At 34.1% G+C, this 14113-nt stretch overlaps 1 protein-coding gene across 1 annotated transcript in view; it reads left to right on the forward strand.

The window, feature by feature from the left end:
• The first annotated feature begins 2148 nt into the window (after positions 1-2148).
• The window catches only part of MME (membrane metalloendopeptidase), a 287069-nt gene continuing 275104 nt past the window's right edge, over positions 2149-14113 (forward strand). Inside the window, exon 1 of the mRNA XM_068546130.1 lies at positions 2149-2322. The gene's annotated coding sequence lies outside the window, so the exon portion shown is untranslated. The remainder of the gene's footprint in view (positions 2323-14113) is intronic.

Consider the following 14113-nt stretch of genomic DNA (forward strand, 5'->3'; position numbering starts at 1 on the left):
GACATGAGAAGTTGGCTTAATTTTTTTTTCTTACAGTAAGTCCTTGTTGGTTATCTATTTTAAATATAGCAGTGTGTACACATCAATCCCAAACTCCCAATCTATCCCTTCCCTTCACCCTTCCCCCTGGTAACCATAAGTTCATTCTCTAAGTCTGTGAGTCTGTTTCTGTTTTGTAAATAAGTTTATTCATATCATTTTCTTTTTTTTAAGATTCCACATATAAGTGATATCATATGATATTTGTCTTTCTCTGTCTGACTTATTTCACTTAGTATGATAATCTCCAGGTCCATCCGTGTTGCTACAAATGGCATTATTTCATTCTTTTTTATGGCTGAATAATATTCCATTATATATATATATATATATATATATATATATATATATCACATCTTCTTTATCCATTCATCTGTCGATGGACATTTAGGTTGCTTCCATGTCTTGGCTATTGTAAATAGTGCTGCTATGAACATTAGGGTGCATGTATCCTTTCAAACCGTGTTTTTCTCCGTATATATGCCCAGGAGGGGGATTGCTGAATCATATGGTAGCTCTATTTTTAGTGAAGTTGGCTTAATTTTTATTGATAACCAATTGGGTTGATTATTTCCTGATGATATGATAGAACTTTGATTCTACTGCTAGGTTCAGAGACTCCTGTGCTGGTGGGATCATAAGTCCAGTTGTTTCCAAATTGTGATTTGTGAAGCCTTTGAGTTCCAAGGAGATATCCCAGGGCTCCTCTCAGGGAATTTAAAAGGGTAGGTCAAGTAAGGATGCAGGCTGCTTGCCTCCAACCTGAACATTCCACTGCTCTTGCTTCATACTGGATTCCAGATAACATTTTGTTTAGAAAATAAAAAAGAATTACACAGCTTCAAAAACAAATTTTGGAGGCTCTCTATTTCATATATGAGGAACCACAATCTAGTCTTTTAGCATGCCCAATGTTACACTGTTTATCTTTAAACTATTTATATATAATATTTATTGAACATCTGTTCAGTGTGTGGTGTGATGCTCAGGCCTGAAGATGATACAAGGAGAGAGTCTCTGTCCTTAAAGAGTAGATAACCCAGGGTAGCAGTGATTGCTGGGTGTCTACTCAATATCCCTCCTTCTTTTCTTCCTTTCTAGCAGAATCACAGTATAAAGGCAAGCAGCAATGTGCACGATTAAAAGATAATATTTCCCTGTCACCCCTGTAGCTAGGGGTAGCCAACAAAAAGTGAGCTAAGGTGTTGGGTGAGACTTCCGGGAAAGCATCTTAGAAGGAAACTAAACAGCTTGAATGTACTTTTTATCTACTGCTTTTTCTTCCTTCCTGCTGTCTGATATGCAGATGTGATTCCTGGAGTTCTCTTGGATATGTGGCAACCTTAGGGATGGAAACTATGTGCTAAGTGTATCAGTTCAGAAAAATTGAAGGGTCCTAGAAACCTGATGACCTTGAAGTTATCACACAAGCTCAAGACTGCTCACTTCTGGATTTTCTTTACATAAGATAAAAATAAGCCTCCAACTTTTTAAAGTCACTGTTATTATTATTTTTTTAATGTTAAGCCAAACTTAATCCTAATGGATACAGACAAGTATGTAAAGAGGCAAATTTAGGATGATGATAAATTAAGGAGGGGATAGAAATTTTTAGGGAGCCATGAGGCCCAAATGTAACCCAGGCACTAAAGTTTGAGGAAGGTTTCTTAGAAGTGATGTCTAAACTGCACTCTGTAAAATGAGTTGGAGTTAGCCAAGCAAAGAGTATGGGAAGGGGGTATCAGGGATGTAGAGCAATTTGTGCAGGAACCTGAGGGCTGGTGAGTAGGGAGATGACCTAGTGCATTCTTGGAATTTAAAGTATTTCAATGAAGATAGTGCAAAGAGTGCATGGGTGGGGGAGTGGTAAGGCATGAGAAGGGATCTTAAAGTATCTGAGCTGATTAAAAAGGGAGGCTGCTAAAGGATTTTAAGCAGGGGAGTAACATGATAATATTTGGATTTCAGACATATTATTCTAAATGGAAGTGATGGAAAACCAATTAGGAGACTTTTAATAATACTGACAAAAATAGAGCAAAAAAAAAAAGAGATTAAGAAAAGGGAAATTTTAAGAATTGTGGTTATTGACAAATTGGATGGAGAAGATGAATCCATGAGGAAGAGGGAAGAATCAAGGTTGATGTCTGGGTTTCTGGGTGGATAATTTCATTCCCTGATATAAGGAATCCAGGAAGAAGAGCAGGTTTGCTGTCTTCAAAGTTCACCAAAAGATGAGTTAGATCTGCATATGAGAACACTTGTAAATGCCAATTATAAAAGGTAAGACTTCTGAGCCTGCTAGCTCATTCTTGACATGATTTAGCTGCCTTATTTCCTCTCTTTTCATCTATTTTGCAGCATCTATCCACTGATTTTCTTCATATGGGATGGAAAACAATGGATGATTTTCTAAATCTAAATATGTTTCACCCTTTAACATAAAACGTCTGTACTAATTTGTCCAATTTGAAAGGCATATCACATATTTCAATAATAATTCTGCTCTTTCCTGTCACTAGACTTTTTTCATTCTTCTAGTTGGATATCAAAAAACCCAGAGAAGACTTTGTGTAGCAGGGACACATTGATCGAATTATCCAAATCTCATATCAGATTTCTTGTGCTCAACTATTTACACACTTTCTCTGCAACATATATTCTTTTATCTTCAGTAGTGGATGTTAGGGAAATTTAGTTTAAGCCTAGTCATTGTAACAAGGTCGGATTCAAAAAGGAACTGCTAGTGGAGTCTATATCGCTAAGGTGAAACAGTATAAGATTACTTTGGGTGGATGCAGAATGAATAAGGATGGTCACTAAAGTAGTTACATCCAAACGACTAATATATCTACAGCTCTAGAACCCAAGGAAAGCAGGTAATCAGGCAGTAAATAAAGAAGAAACTTAATATATTTTGCTTTTTTAATAATTTCTTCAACCATTATGGGTTAAACACCTACCATATTCTCATGAAGCTGAGAATCTAGCAACTGAGACAGACAAGTACTCAAGTAAATATGTAATTACAAATTATAACGAGTACTCTGAAGGAAATGTCAAGTGTAATAAAAGACTGTAACAGAGGGGTCTGATATACATTGAGGAGAGATGATGTACCAGTGAAGGTTCAGCTATAGGTAGCAGAATGTATGTTAGGTAGCTTAAGCAGAAAGGTATTTGTTGCAGAGTATTAAATGGCTTTCTGAATGAGTGGTGAAACCACAGACCCTAGAATGAGCTGTCATGAATGTTCCCCAAAGCCACACCACAGAACTGGACCGTGAAAGTGGGTACTACTGCAGCCACAATCAGAGGGCTGATATTCTTGCTGCTTACCCTAGAACCATATCCCCTCTGCTAAGACCTGAACCATAAAAATAGATGCCTCACACCCTACTTTTCAGTTAACTCAGTTTTGTATTCAAGGCTTCCATGGGAGTTTCCATTTGGTAAACATAAATCACATTCAGAACTCAGGCAGCAAGGAAGTACGAGCAGTGCAATTTTGAGCTTTTCAGTTTCTCTGTTCAAGAGGCCACACCAAAGGAGGTGTGAGGCAGCGAGCAAGAGAACCAAAGTAACTGCTGCAGGTGCAGGAGAAGGCCTTCCCAAGGAAATGAGTGAGACTTGAGGGGAGAGTGTTTGGCCAGGTAAGGAATGGGAAGAAGAGAATCACAGGTAGAGAGATCAGCATACACCTAGGCCCTGAGGTAGGAAGCACTTGGCCCATCTAGACCTAAAAAGAAGGCCAGTGAGTCTGGAGATCAGGGAGTAAGGGGTGCAGTGCTGAGAGGCAGACATGGAAACTGACCCAGGTCAGGTCATGCTGGACCTCATAGGCCATGCTAACAATTTTAACAATTTAAATTTAATAATTTAAATTTCTCCTAAGTAATATTGGAAGGCATTTAAGGGTTTTAGGCTGAGGGTTACTATGATTATATTAATATTTTATTAATTAAGCCGCAGGACTTGGAAGAAATAAGATGGAAGGAGAGAAGCTGCAGGACTTGGAAGAAATAAGGGAGGAAGCAAACAAATTACTAAGATTTATGATAAATAAGAACAAATTACTACTATATAATACAAACACATTCCCCTCCCCCTCTTCTCCCCTCCCCCCATGTAAAATGGTAATTCTTACATCAGTATTGTTAAAGAAGGATGAAAGTATATAAACGAAGTTCATCCATTACTTGGATAGATTCCCAGCATATGCCATTTGTTTATGAGGTGGTTTCGACTCTGTGTGGTCTTATTTCTTTAGTTCATCCTTCCTTTGTTGTTATTGTTTTGTTGTTCTGTGTTCACTACAAGTAAAAATTAATTACTGTATTCTACCTAATACCCTTTCACTCAGAAAAACAACTCTAAGCCTCCAGTTTTATTATGTTACGTTGACACAAAAAAGAAGGAAGCAATGATAGAAAGAATGAAAATGACTGAGGTAAGTGTAAAAGATAGATGAACGACTGCAGGTCATAGAGACAACAGCAAGTGACTAGGAATTTGACAGAAGACATTTAATAAGGATACACAAAGTGTTTTTTGAAAGTCAGCTTTGAAGGGGCAACAAAGTAGCATTTAAATGAATATACTTCATGTTCCAGTGCATGATATTTCTCTCCAAGACCCTGTTTGTGCATTTTTAACCTACGTAAGAAACATTTCCTACACCTGCAGTCCTCCTCAGGAGGGAGTGGTATAGATCACTTAGTGAGATGTGAGCAAGGAAATAGGGAGCTGAACATCACACAACGAAGTGCCATCAGGGGGAAGAGGAGATTAACACTGAAAGGCAGACAATGCAGTAAAGAGATGAGAGAACTGGAGCAAGACAAAGGACTTAATGGAATAGGAGAAAAGTGAAAATAGTCTGATAATTTCCAAATTTATCTCTTCTACCTCCTCTATTACTTGTTCTTTGGTTAAACTCCTACAATCTGGCTTCTCTCCAGTCTTCCAAAACTATCCTGGACTCTGGTGACCTAATTCCTCAATATAAAGGCCTTTTCCATAATTATTTTCTGTTTGTTCCACTTGAAAATGAAGTTATATAGACATACATCTTTTCCCCTAAACTTAAATACTTCACTATTTTACTAATCATAAAAGTAATACAGAGTATTTGTAAAAATAAATAAAATCACTCCAAGTTCCAAAGTTCAGGGCAAAAACCTGCAAGCCATTAGATGAACGTGCTTCCTGACATTTTTTTTTCATGGATATGTACATGCTCACACGTAAAGGAGTATATGCAGTTTTATGTAAATGCACTGTATGTGCTGTTTTTCTTTTATTTTTCCACAGTAAAATTTTATTTGCATAATCAAAATTATAACATCATATGGTAGAACAGATAGCTAGTGACAATACCTTATTTGTGTATACCATAACAGTTTACAAAGTACTTTCATTTACATTATTTCAATTAAATTCAATGAGATGATTAATGGTGATTTTTATTTCCAGTAGTCTCTTCAGTAGTAAAGCAGGAAAGGGAACAAATCCAATGTTCACTCTACTTTTCAATGGACATTTTTATGTTTATAAATGTGAGCTACAATAATTTTATTTTAACATTAAACTTTAAAAAAAAACTTGACTTTGAACCTGAAGCCTACTTTATAGAATTAATGAATTAATTAATTGTTCAACATTTATTGAGTACCTGCTATTCCCCAGAGACCTGATTAAGGAATTCAAAGGTTTAAAAGCGAATTTTTACAAATCTAAAATTTGTAGTGGTATTACCAGGGATGTTTTCCTAACCTTTTTAAATTCAACAACGTCAATAAAGATTTACATCATCAATTTTAGTGATGGTGTAGCTTTCATTTGCTTCTCTTGATAAACATTTCAGTTGTTTCTACTTTTTACTAAAATGTTTCAGAACACAAAGAAGAGAATCTGAGTTCATTGATTGAAAATGTCAGAACACTAATGTCAAAACTGACAGAGCACACCAAAATAAACCATGCACTGCTCATTTGAGTGTTGAGGTACTTACAGTATTATTTTCTTGGTTTTATCCATAGTAGTTGGACCACTAGACTACAAAAGTTGTGTTTTACATTTTCATAAATATTTTAAATGCTGTTAGAAAAGTTGCTCAAATGTATATTTTAACTATGAGTGTCCTTAGGTTTCCAAAAGCTTATAAATATTGAGTTTTGTCATGTGTTTCGCTCTTCAAAATACTCATTGATAGTTTCTTTCTTTGAGGTGGAATATCCTTTCAAATCTTCATTGGACATTTATACTTTTCCTTTCTGAAATGCCTTTCAACTCTTTTGCCCTTCTTCCTATCATGGTGGGTTATTTTAAATTTATTTTTCATCTATTTATTAAAATTAGAGAAATTAACTCTCTAGATGTCATATGGGTTACAGATATTTTTCCTAGTTCCTGAGGTTATCTTCAAACTCACTTATTGTATTTCTGCACGTCAAAAGCTCTCCATTCTTATTTGGTCAAGATCTATTCATCCTTTCTTTCTTCTTCTTCTTTCTCTCTCTCTCTTTTTTTTTTTTTTGGTACACTATGCTTGGAAACTTAGAAATAACTTCCTCAATAAGATATTGTACAAATCTTCACTTATACATTATTGTAATAGCTTTAGTATTTAGTTTTCCAACATTTGGTGAACCCAGAATTTGTTTTGGATGTTTTATTTTTCTAAATGGCTACTCACTTATCATATCACTACCTTTTTTGCATAATGGATCTTTTCCCCTCCACATCACTTTAGATGTCATATTTATCACATTAAATTCTCACACATGAGTTTATTTCATTGTTTCTCTGGTTGTTTCCATTAATGTTAGTCTATTTCTACACCATAGAGTTATTTTTATAAATGCTGTTTTGTAATATATTTTTCTACATGAAAGTATATACCTCTTTACTTCTCTTTTTCTTCAGAATTCCCTGGATGTTTTCCCACATTTATACTTCCAGTTAAAATTTAGAATCATTTTTATCAAATTAAGAAAAAATCCAATTGGGGTTTTAATTGGGATTTAATACATTTATAAATCCTCTTAGGAAGAAGTGACATTTTAAAAACATTTAGCATTAGCTGAAGACTAAGAACTCTTTATTTATTTAAGTCTTTTATGGTCCTTGATAGTTTCAGAGTTTTCCTCATACTAGCTCTACATATTTCTATTATTATTTAGATAATTTAATAGTTTGGATTATTATTATAAATTATATCCTTGTATTATATTTTCTAATTAATTATTGTTTATTAAAAAACTATATTTTCACATGTTAACTTTGTTATTGGCCACCTTTATAAACTCTTACTTTACCTTATATTTTTCAATGTTTTCTTGAAAATTCCACCCAGATGATATTATCTATAAAAATAACAATTTCACTTCTTTAATAGCAAGATATATTTTATTTTATTATCTAATTGCAATGGCTAGCATGACAATCATGTTCTTGATTTGTATAGAACTTTTTTAGTACAGAAATTCAAAACTGATAATGAGAGAAGAAAGTCATCCAGGCCATGATAACAGGTGAGCTGAGAAAAAAGGTCTCAGATTCGGCAGTTTATCCATTAAATAATTTAAACAAGTTTCTTTTATACAGTGTCTCAGGGCTTTTATGATGTCTTTTACATTTCATGAACTTTTAAGGACATTTTTAATGGAGAAATTCCTAAGTTTATTTGACCATGTTTTCCAGAATTAGCCTTCTTGGATACACAGTTAAGCCCAACACAGACTTCTAGTTTTACGTATAGATTATATACCATGAGTGTGTGTGTGTGTGTGTGTGTGTGTGTGTGCGTGTGTGTGTCAGGTACAACCCATATAATCCTTTTATTAAAAAATCAGAAATGAATGGTGAGTTTTACCAAATACTTCTTGGGAAATCTTCTTGGGAACAATAATATTTCCTCCTTTGCTCATTATAATAAGGGTCGTTTATAGCAATAGATTTTCTAATAATGAATTGCCTAGCATTCTTGGAATGAGTCTGTGTTGATCATGGATTTATAAGGCTTTCCATGTTTTCCTGGGTTCTAATTAGTAACATTTTATTTAGGATACTTATATGAATATTTATAAGTGGAGTTGGACTGAAATTTTACCTTTTCTTGTTTATATTGATAAATATTGTTTCTGAGTTTTGCTGACTTCATTTAAAACGTGGAGATTGCTTTCATTCTTTATGCTCTGGAACAGTTTAAATCACTTAGAAGTTATTTGTGGCTTGAATTTTTTTTTCTCAGCACCTAGATTTTTTTTTTTAACATCTTTATTGGAGTATAATTGCTTTACAATGGTGTGTTAGTTTCTGCTTTATAACAAAGTGAATCAGCTATACGTAAACATATATCCCCATATCCCCTCCCTCTTGCGTCTCCCTCCCACCCTCCCTATCCCACCCCTCTAGGTAGTCACAAAGCACCGAGCTGATCTCCCTGTGCTATGCGGCTGCTTCCCACTAGCTATCTATTTTACATTTGGTAGTGTATATATGTCAGTGCTACTCTCTCACTTCGTCCCAGCTTACCCTTCCCCCTCCCCATGTCCTCAAGTCCACTCTCTACGTCTGCGTCTTTATTCCTGTCCTGCCCCTAGGTTCTTCAGAACGATTTATTTTATTATTATTATTTTTGTTTAGATTCCATATATATGTGTTAGCATACGGTATTTGTTTTTCTCTTTCTGACTTACTTCACTCTGTATGACAGACTCTAGGTCCATCCATCTCACTACAAATAACTAAATTTCATTTGTTTTTAATGGCTGAGTAATATTCCATGGTATATATGTGCCACATCTTCTTTATCCATTCATCTGTCGATGGACGCTTAAGTTGCTTCCATGTCCTGGCTATTGTAAATAGAGCTGCAATGAACATTTTGGTACATGACTCTTTTTGAATTATGGTTTTCTCAGGGTATATGCCCAGTAGTGGGATTGCTGGGTCGTATGGTAGTTCTATTTTTAGTTTTTTAAGGAACCTCCATACTGTTCTCCATAGTGGCTGTATCAATTTACGTTCTCACCAACAATGCAAGAGGGTTCCCTTTTCTCCACACCCTCTCCAGCATTTTTTGTTTGTAGATTTTTTGATGATGGCCATTCTGACTGGTGTGAGGTGATACCTCATTGTAGTTTTGATTTGCATTTCTCTAATGATTACAGATTTTTAACATTAATAATATTCTGCCATATTTACCATGTTTGTTTTAAAGCAAAACCCAGGCATTATGACATTTCATTCTTAAATATTTCAAGAAGCATTTCTAAAATAAAAGGCATTTTTTTATATAACCACAGTATTGATATTGTGATACGTAGCAAAATTAACAATAATTTCTTATTACCATCTAATATCCTGGCCATTTTTCAAATTTCCGTGGCTGTCTCCAAAATATCTTTGTTTTGTTTTGTTTTTTATTTTATATTGAAGTATAGTTGATTTACAATGTTGCATTAGTTTCAGGTGTACAGCAAAGTGATTCAGTTACATATATACATATATCTATTCTTTTTCAGAATCTTTTCCTGTATAAGTTAATACAGAATATTGAGTAGCGTTCCCTGTGCTATACAGTAGGTCCTTCTTGATTATCTACTTTTGTGAATATGTTAATCCCAAACTCCTAATTTATTCCTCCCCCCCACCTTTCCATAACCATAAATTTGGTAATCATAAATTTGTATTCTGGTAACCACAAATTTGTAAACCATAAATTTGGTAACCATAAATTTGGTAACCATAAATTTGTATTCTGGTAACCATAAATTTGTATTCTATGTCTGTGAGTCTGTTTGTAAATAACAGACTAATTTTTGTATCATTTTTTTTAGCTTGAGGTTTTGAAAGAAATTAAAGGAAAAATGTTAGAGGATTGTTATTTTATAACTTTCTCCTTTTCTTCTTTATTCTTGACAAGTTTCATATTTTATATTTTCCTAAATACCTGTATGTTTAGACCAGCTTTCCTCACTTTTTATAATATTATGTAAAGTGTATTCATGTTTTTTATCTTTTCTGATGAGGTATAGCTTTGTTTTAGCTCATGATTTATGTATTTATTGGCATTTCCAATAAATTACTCTTGGGTTTATCATTTTATTCATTTTTAGCCCTCTTTTTTTTGGTATCTGTTTCTTCCTTATGATGTTTTTCTTCTAACTATTTCATTGATCATTTTTATTTCTTGAGTATTTGATTTAGTTTTTCTTATTTAATAATGAAAAATTTTAAGGCTATGGGTTTTCCTGAGTACATCTTTGGATTCATTATAGGTATTACTTATACATAAAATGTATAAGTAATATGCATACATATAATACATGTAAAATGTATACAAATATGCATATGTATACATATAATATTTAATAATTTTTAAATTGTGGTTTTGTAATCCTTTTTGACCCAAGAATTATTTAGAATTATTTGACCCAAGAATTATTACTTAGACAATGCTTTCAAAATTCTAAATGTTTGGTATTCATTTTCATTTTATTCTAATTTCATATTTTATTTCTAATTTTATCATACTATGATTAAAGAAGTCTGGTCTCTACTATTTCTATATGGCAAAATTTGTTTCTTTCATGCCTAATATATAGAAAATTTATGTAAATGTCTCATAAGCCTTTGAAAAGAAGGTATATTCTCTTTTAAAGTGGTATAGAGTAAAATAAATATCTATATTAGTCAGAACTTTGTCTCCTTTATATTTTTGCTTATGTTTTTTCTTGGTCTGTGAAAAACTGAGATAAATGTTTTAAAGTTCTTTTGGTATCTCTTTGTTTCTCATTATATTTTATGTTGTTATTAATTTTTAATTTTGTGTACCCCAATTAGATTTTCTTCTATTCTTCTCTCTCCTAATAAATGGTAAGACCACAAACCCAGTTAAACCAAAAATCAAAAGCGATTCCTCATCCAATCCAACAATAAGTCTTGTTAACTGTACCTCTACACAAATGTTTTTTTAATTTTTATTGAAATATAGTTGATTTATAATGTGTTAGTTTAAGGTGTACAGCAAAATTATTCATATATATATATATCTGAATATATATATACATACATTTTTAGATTCTTTTCCATTATAAGTTATTAGAAGATATTGAGTATAGATCCCTGTGCTATACAGTAAGTCCTTGTTATCTGTTTTATATATATAGTAGTGTGTATATGTTGGTAACCATAAATTTGTTTTCTATGTCTGTGGGACTATTTCTGTTTTGTAAATAATTTCTTTTGTATCATTTTTTTCGATTCCCTATGAAAGTGATATCATGTGATATTTGTCTTTCCCTGACTTACTTCATTTAGTATGATAATCTCTAGGCTCATCCATGTTGCTGCAGATGAAATTATTTTATTTTTTATGACTGAGTAATATTCCATTGTCTACACAAATTTTAAATCCATTCACTTCACACTCTCTCCACTGACAATCCTAGTCCAAGCCAGCTATAGCTTGCCTAGGTTACTGAAATCAACTCTCAAATGATCTCCTGATTCCATTCTTGGTTCTCACATAGAAGTTAGAATGAACTCCCTTGCTTAAATGAATGAGCTCCTCTGCTTAAACTCTCCCAACAATTTTCCATCCCAGCCCCACTTAGAGTAAATCCACACTTTTAACCCTGCTCACAAACTATATAGATTTGGCTTGAGCCTGTCTATCAGTGTCTTTATCCTTCCCTTTCCCCATCACCCTCCAAACACACTGGCCATCTCCTTCCTTCTCAAGCAGGTCAAGCTTATTCACATATTAGAGTGTCTGTGTTAGTGATTTCCACTTCCTGGAATGCTCCTCTTCCAGTTTTGTGCATGGCAGTTTCCTTCCTGTATTCAGATCTTAGCTGAAATAGCAATGTCTCAGAAATCTCTGATCAGATAGGCACTTTTTGTTATATCAACCTTCTTTACTTCTCTCTACAGCACCCACTATTGATCATTTTATTTTGAGGTATATATTTATTACTATATTTCTGCATTCCATTAGAAGCTTTTTGAGAGCAGAAATATTGACTCTCTTTTAAAATTTCTCAGTTACAGAAAAGTGCCAGCACATGGTAGACAGTCAAAATTTGTGGAATGGATGATGAGTTGTAATGATAACTCTCCACCTTAAAGATTTTGCCTTAAATTCAAGTTTGTCTGATTTTAGCATGAGGACATCTGCTTCTGTATGATGGAAAAACAGAGATGGGGATTTATCACCGATATTGCACAGCTAGAAAGCCATACAGAATATATGAAACAATAGTTTTCAGACATTGAACAACAGGCAACACAGGACAGTGATTTGTAAGAGAAGGAAAACAAGTGAATTGAGACCTGTGACTGCTCCAGCTTAGAGCAAGTTTCTGGACATCATCAGAAGGAGGACAAACCGAGAACCTGGAAGATTTGCTGAGTTGAAGAGTTTGAATTTCAGGAAAAACCAAGATGAATATAGTTTGCAGGGCAGAGTACCAGGAAAAAGAGAGCTGCACAGGAAGAGCATAGGAGATGTACTGAAACGTCCCCTCAAGTTATTGGCTCAACACTGATCTGCACCTGTATGTGAGGAAAGAGCCCAAGACTGAGGAAAGAACCACTGGAAAGGAATAAGCAGAACAATCCCCAGAGTGTACACAGGGATAAGCATAATTTGTGCTCCCACCAGCTAGAGTGGATAGGCTTTCTAATACACAGAGCAGTTGCCAGTCCTAATAAAAGCGGTGGTGCCAAGTTAACCCTAGACTGAAGACTGTCCAGACTTGCTTTAACAAACCTTAAAAGCAAAGTTTCAAAGGATCAAATTGTTTCCAAGTAACATGCTGAGTCCCAGAAAAAGGCCCAATAATATTTAAAGGAAAGCAAAAAAAAAAAAAAACCCAACACCAATTGGCATAAACACACACACAAATGAGACTGTTTGTGATATCATATATTTGTTTTTCTCTGTCTGATTTACTTCACTTAGTATGATCATCTCTAGGTCCATCCATGTTGCTGCAAATGGCATTATTCCATTCTTTTTTGTGGCTGAGTAATATTCCACTGTATATATGTACCACATCTTCTTTATCCATTCATCTGTTGATAGACATTTTAGTTGTTTCCATGTCTTGGCTATTGTAAATAGTGCTTCTATGAACATTGGGGTGCATGTCTCTTTTCAAATTAGAGTTTTCTTCAGCTATATGCCCAGCAGTGGGATTGTTGGATCATATGGTAACTCTATTTTCAGTTTTTTAAGGAACCTCCATACTGTTTTCCATAGTGGCTGCACCAATTTACATTCCCACCACCAGTGTAGGAGGGTTCCCTTTTCTCCACACCCTCTCCAGCATTTACTATTTGTAGACTTTTTGATGATAGCCATTCTGAGTGGTGTGAGGTGATAACTCATTGTAGTTTTGGTTTGTATTTCTCTTAATAATTAGCGATGTTGAGCATTTTTTCATGTGCCTATTAGCCATCTGTATGTCTTCTTTGGAGAAATTCCTGTTTAGATCTTCTGCCCATTTTTTGATTGAGTTTTTGTTTTTTATATTAAGCTGTATGAGCTGCTTGTCTGTTTTAGAAATTAATCCCTTGTCAGTCACATTATTTGCAAATATTTTCTCCCATTCTGTGGGTTGTCTTTTCATTTTGTTTATGGGCTTCTTTGCTATGCAAAAGCTTTTAAGTTTCATTAGGTCCCATTTGTTTATTTTTGTTTTTATTTCCATTACTCTAGGAGACAGATCCAAAAAAATATTGCTGTGCTTTATGCCAAAGAGTGTTCTGCCTATGTTTTCCTCTAGGAGTTTTATAGTATCCAGCCTTACATTTAGGTCTTTAATCCATTTTGAGTTTATTTTTGTATATGGCATTAGAGAATGTTCTAATCTCATTCTTTTACATGTAGCTGTCTAGTTTTCCCAGCACCACTTATTGAAGAGACTGTCTTTTCTCATTGTGTAGTCTTACCTCCTTTGTCATAGATTAATTGATCATAAGTGTGTGGATTTATTTCTGGGCTTTCTATCCTGTTCCCCTGATCTATGTATCTGTTTATGTGCCAGTACCATATTGTTTT

Source organism: Eschrichtius robustus, chromosome 6 (genome assembly GCF_028021215.1).
Source record: "Eschrichtius robustus isolate mEscRob2 chromosome 6, mEscRob2.pri, whole genome shotgun sequence".
NCBI lineage: Eukaryota > Metazoa > Chordata > Mammalia > Artiodactyla > Eschrichtiidae > Eschrichtius > Eschrichtius robustus.